The sequence below is a fragment of the Ochlerotatus camptorhynchus genome, unplaced genomic scaffold (assembly GCF_037179485.1).
Source record: "Ochlerotatus camptorhynchus isolate MF236.1 unplaced genomic scaffold, CSIRO-AGI_Acam_v1.1 ptg000191l, whole genome shotgun sequence".
In the NCBI taxonomy this organism is placed as follows: Eukaryota; Metazoa; Arthropoda; class Insecta; order Diptera; family Culicidae; genus Ochlerotatus; species Ochlerotatus camptorhynchus.
The window spans coordinates 695,901-702,231 of NW_027040681.1; positions in this window are offsets into that span (position 1 = coordinate 695,901).

The following is a 6,331-nucleotide window of genomic DNA, read 5'->3' on the forward strand; positions in this document are numbered from 1 at the left end:
CAAAGTGGAACAATTTTCAGACGATATTGTTTGATTACTTTGATACTACTAACTTCACAACATACCACGTGACTGGAAAAGCATTATACTATGGGTACTGCCGCATTTCGGACTGGTACTGTTCGCGTCTCCCACACATAAAGTCACAGACAATAATTATTACGTGTAAAAGTGTAGCACAACAAACGGGCATTGGACCAACTCAGAGAAATGCCGAAGATTCTCTCTATCCGTCACCGGTATTGTTGTTATCATGCGCGATGAAAATTAACTCACACAACTCTCACCGACCGAAATGCCGGTTTGTAGCAGCGAATCGTCAACATGTGCATCCGAAATATATGCGATACATACCTACCACCCAGTGAAATGTTTCCGTTGGGTGTTATGCTTTGATTCGCCAGTTGTGAGCTTTATATGCTGCTGGGTGTGATAAAGCTCAAGTTGTACGGGTTGGAAGCTTGCAATGCCAGTGAAAAGGAAATATTTCAACAGAAGTTCCGTGGTTGGTCTAGATCTGAGTAAAGACGTGAACCGTTATTGCATAAACACTTGGAACATGAACTTTGAAACTTTGATGCAGTTATAGTACCTAGATCGTATGGCTTTAAAATCATTTTGCATACACGGCCAATGAGATCAATCCAAATTTGAGTACAGTTCACTCATAATCGCAAAAAGTGCAGGAACTCAACGATGAGTAAATTTGCCTCATGTTTTCCTGAGGAAAACCTCGAAAATCTGCCGGAAAATGAGGAAAAATGAATTTTTTTTGTAATGCGTTTATTTTTCCAGGCTCATTTGCCGTAGCTTTGCGGAGCCGATATTCATTGTTTGGATAACAAAATTTCTTAAAACTAACGTTAGTAAAGCGGGGGCCGATTACTCGCGGCTATCTCGAGGTTAGGGGTAACAATTGTGACAATTGTATGTCAGGAAAAGGATTGAGAACACAGGGCTTGGAGAGCTATGTGCTCTTGATCTCGAACTAAGCGACATACTGATGAAAAAAGTAGAAGGGTCTGTGCCTAGGGACACGAACGGAAGCTTGACGTAGGACCGCTAGTGGACGGAATAAATGTGAAGAGCATTTAGTTCTTTTAAATGATCAATAATCTATTTTCTCAACTCTTTCCGTTTTTGAATTGCAGGCGTACCAAATTTGTAGTAATTTTTTTCAAAGAGAAAGTTGATTAAGAGAATCAATCAAAATCACTTGCACCCCTGCTTCCAAGTTTGGTTACAAGATTACAACTCTGGAGAGCATTTTGTGTGGTCGTTGGGGGCCTGTGGTTCTGAATATGGACAAACAAGCACAGATAAATTCTATTCCAACTCTTTACTGATGTAAGCTTGATGGCCCTGAAAAGGGCCGTTTTATTGAAGAGGATATCCATGGCCACTTACGCTTGACGTGTTTAGTGCAGGTGACAGTTCACTTCCAGGAACATCTTTAGCACACCTCGCAGATCAGACCGGAGATACGTTTGACACCGCCACGGCGAGCTAGACGACCGATGGCGGTTATCTCGAAGAACTTTGCGATGACGCTTGGTGCCTCCTTTACCACAACAATTGTTGCTTGTTAGGAGTGAAGGAGTGGACTAGCCACCACCTTCCTACTGCTGCTATTGCTGTTCACCACGCCGTCCGAAGCGAAAATGAGCTAATGCCATACAGCAGCGCTCTTTTATATCTTTTCAGGTTAAAGCAGAATGATGTGCAACCAAGTGGTATAAAAGCTACAAAGACTCCTCCCATTATGAGTAGTTTGCTATCAAGTAGCGACACTGGCTCTTTTCCTTTTACGTACCCGGCGAATGAGAACGACCCAAATTTGAGTTTAGTTCACTCATAATCGCCAAAAGTGCAGGAACTCAGCGATGAGTAAAATTGTCTCATGGTTTCCTGTGGAAAACCTAAAAAATCTGCCAGAAAATGAGGAAATTGACGAAAATTTTATTCAATCTCGGACTATGTAGTACCAATAGACTGAGTGAATCCAATCTTTACTTTTCTCAAATTCGGGAATTTTTCCCTGGAAAATCCTGGAAAAACCTGGGAAAACATGAGGCAAATTTACTCATCGCTGAGTTTCTGCACTTTATTTCTTATTTCTGAGATAACTAAACTCAAATTTGGGTCGATCTCATTCGCCGTGATATCACCTTGAAAGATATCGGCGCCGGTGGTTAGTGTGATTACCTCTCACCCCAGCAGGCCTGGGTCCAATCTCAGTCGGCGCCACCGGCATGTTCTAAGGCATAACATCTCTGATCACGCCTTCCTTCGGGAAGTAAAGCCGTTGGTTCCCGGTTGAGTTGATGGGTCGATTGGTATGGTCCAGGTGTGGGAGCAGCCTCCCTGGCGTCGGCAGCATTGAAGCTCAGTACGGAAAACAAATCTCGCGTCACTTTTTATTAGGTCCTATCTACATTGATCGATTCTCTTCATCGACACTCTCTTTCGTAAATAACTTGGCTTCACAAATGTTTCCTGCCGTCTTCATCGAATTAGATGCTAGATTGTTGCTTCTTCCATCGATAATATCTGGCCGTGGCGATTCAAAGTTGATCAAGGTTGATCAAAATAATTTGTACCCCTGCTTCCAGTTTGATTACATGAGCATTTTGTGTGATCGTTGGTTCTGAATATTGACAAACAGGGAGATGAATTCTATTCCTAATCTTTACTGTAATAAGCTTGGTGGCCCTGAAAAGAGCCGTTTTGTTGCCAAAGTTGGTGATGATTTAACCTCCGAAATCAAACAGAGTGCGTCTCTGTCACTTCAAAACGTAGATGACATCCATGGCCGCTTACGCTTGGCGTGTTTAGTGTAGGTGACAGCATCACGGATTTCATTTTTCAGGAACACCTTCAGCACACCTCGTAGATCAGACCGGAGATACGTCAGACACCGCCACGGCAAGCCAGACGATGGATGGCGGTTACCTCGAAGAATTTGCGTTTGGTTCTGAATATGGCGATGAGTGTGCAAAATATTACGCAATTCCATCCTCCCTATTCGTACGCGCCCGAGGATCGGAGGCGAATGCCACTTCGACTTGTTTCGTCTACTTACTACTCTGTGACGACTGTGCTGGGGAAACAGCATATGCATGTAGGTAATTGGTGGATTTGTGTTAATTCGACGTTTTTGGACAATGCTGGAAATTTACCAGTTTTTCAATAGTTTTTTGTTGAAAATCAACATTCGAAAGTATTGTTATCGATGCGTAGCCATATTTCTGATAGATTGGTGATAACATTATTGAAATTGGACCAGGGGCAGCTGAGTTATTAACGTTCAAAATCTTTCTTAATTTGTTACACGTTCCATTTTCGGTTTTCACAAAGTGTACCCCCATACAGAAATCAAAGACGTAGTCCTACGTCAAAAGACAAACATGGTGCCATGGGGGTACACCGATGGGCAGCTAACAACTTGGGAAAACACAAGATGACACTAACTACTAAAGCCTTAGATCGATCCGTTTTAAAAACACATAAATTAAATTTAAATAATCGAGATCTCGGCTCGCCAAGATGTCTCTAACGGGCCGCAAAGGTTGTTTTCCTCGGGCCCTAGGGGAAGCGGATAACTCGGATCTAGCAACACAATGGAAGGTGCATGACCAAAGCACGTGGTCGATCTCGTGATAACCACTACCACAATCGCACAAATTGCTGCCTGCGAGCCCGATTCGGAAGAAATGCGAGTCTAACGAGTTGTGATTGGACATGAGCCTTGGCATGACACGTATAAAGTCACGCCAATCCTTTGAACCACTGCTTGTTCGATATCTGTGGGAGAATAGAATGTAACCATCTTCCCAGATCACCCTCATTCCAATTTTGTTGCCAGTTGGTGAGGACTTGCTGACGGGTAATTGAGAAAAATTTCGCAAAGGCGATTTGTCGATCAAAAATATCGCCTTCCATAGCGCCAACCTTAGCTAGCGAGTCCGCTTTCTCATTACCCGGAATTGAGCAATGAGATGGGACCCAAACTAAGGTGATAGTATGGGAGCAGTTAGATAAAGCACTCAGTTTAGATCTTATTTTAGGCAGGAAATACGAGGATTGCTTGAACAAATAGCCTCCAACGAGCTAAAAATATCCGTAAAAATGAAATAATGGTCAGAAGGTAGTGAGACAATTTTCTCTACTGCGTAGAATATGGCTGCTAGTTCCGAAACATATGCGGAACAGGGTTTTTGCAGTTGATATGAGGCGCTATGAAATTCGTTGAATACTCCAAATCCAGTGGAAGCGTTTATAGTTGACCCATCTGTGAAAAAACTCCTATTGTTACTGACATGGTGGTACTGTTTGCAAAAATTAAGGGAACAACCATCGACCGATGGTGATCTGGTATTCCACGGATTTCTTGTAACATGGTCAGATCAAAATTTACAGAGGAAGTATAACAGTATTGGAAGCAAACACGATTGGAATTGTACGAAGAAGGGCCAATCTCCAACGTCATGTACTCGTAATAGAGACTCATGAATCTTGTTTGAGAATTTCTGTCGAGCAGCTTCTCAAAGTTGGTTCATTACTTCACAACGGATAAGAAACCGGATGGACAGTTCTGCGAAACGACCTGTCAGTGGGAGAACACCCACGAGTACTGCGAGGCTCATCGAATGCGTCGAGTGCATACAGCCAAGCACGATTCGGAGGCAACGGTATTGAACCCGTTGCAGCTTCAGGATGTGTGTTTTTGCTGCGGATTGAAAGCAGAAGCTACCGTACTCTAGAACCGACAAGATGGTTGTTCGCTACAACCTGATCAGATCTTTCGGGTGTGCTCCTCACCAAGTTCCGGTAATTGTACGAAGATAATTGATTCTGTGTTGGCATTTTTGATCACATACGCAATATGTTTTCCCCACGTGTTTTGGAATCGAACCAGACACCTAAATACCGACAAACCGACATGAATGACCATAGCAAAACAATAAAATTTCTGACCTTATCACACTACTGACATCTGTCTCCGTGTTCGCGGGAAATATTTAGCTAAGCCATGATCCCGCATGCAGAAGCTATGAGTTGGTTCGTGTCTAATCTATTCTGGACAAGTTATTTTTTATCTAGATCAAAAACTCCCATGGTTTTGACACTTCGGATCACTGTACATTTAAACCGTTTACGATTTTCCGACATAAGTTCGAATGAAGTGTCATGTCGGTTTGTCGGTGACCTAAATTCTTGAAAGATATACTTTGAGTGATTGTTCTACCCTTTAGTTGAAGCTGTAACTGTGCAGGATGATGCTTCCAAAAAAAACCACCAACTCAGTTTTCTACGGAGAGAATTCGATACCTAGCTTCATAGCCCAAGTAGACAAATTGTCTAAGGTATCTTGCAATTTGGTCCTTGCAGGTCCGGTGCACTTGGTCCTATAACGGACACAACGCCGTCATCTGCAAGCTGTCTTAGTGAGAAATTTTCATCAAGACAACCATCAATGTCTTTTACATAAAAAATATAAAGAAGATGGCTTAAACATGAGCCCTGGGGGAGACCCATGTATCTAATTCATAAAATTGTCGTGTTTCCATGAGAAAAGCTCATGTATTTTTGAGACAACAGGTTGCTCAAATAGTTGTTCATAATTGGTGAAAGCCCACTATCGTGGAGTTTATCCGAAAGGACATCGATCCACACAGAATCAAAAGCCCACTTAATATCCTAGAAAACTGAACCAATTTGCTGTTTTTGCGCATAGGCCAATTGAATTTCAGTTGAAATCAACGCAAGACAGTCGCTCGTTCCTTTGCCTCCCCGAAATAACCATTATCTCTTGAATCCCAAAACTTTTTGAATCAATCGTAAACGAGAAATTGATTAAGCAAGTAACAAATCAAATTACAAACAAACTTTTTTAAAGGTCGCTCAGCTACTTCTAATCTTCTTCATTCTTCATTCTTAACGCAATGGACAATGGCAAGCACGTAGAAGCTCTTTACACAGCAAAAAATAATGTAATATCGATCAATGTAATTCAAGCTGATGTGTGAAATAATGATGTAATAGCAAAAAGCAGATACAATATTACATCAATGGATGTAAATTTGTTCGCAAAATCGATGTACATCGTACAACGTTATATTACACAACCGATGGATTGACCTGGTTGCAGCAGTTTGGATGTAATATTCAACAACTTTTTTTTCTGTGTATACTGACTTCAGTAAAGCAAGCATGATAATTTCTCAAAATGGGATTATACCATCTGTTTACACAGAAATTCAAAACAACCCAAAATTAAGTTCTTTTCACTCATCTCCCATGTTCCGTACGATAAGCCAAATTTGGGTAA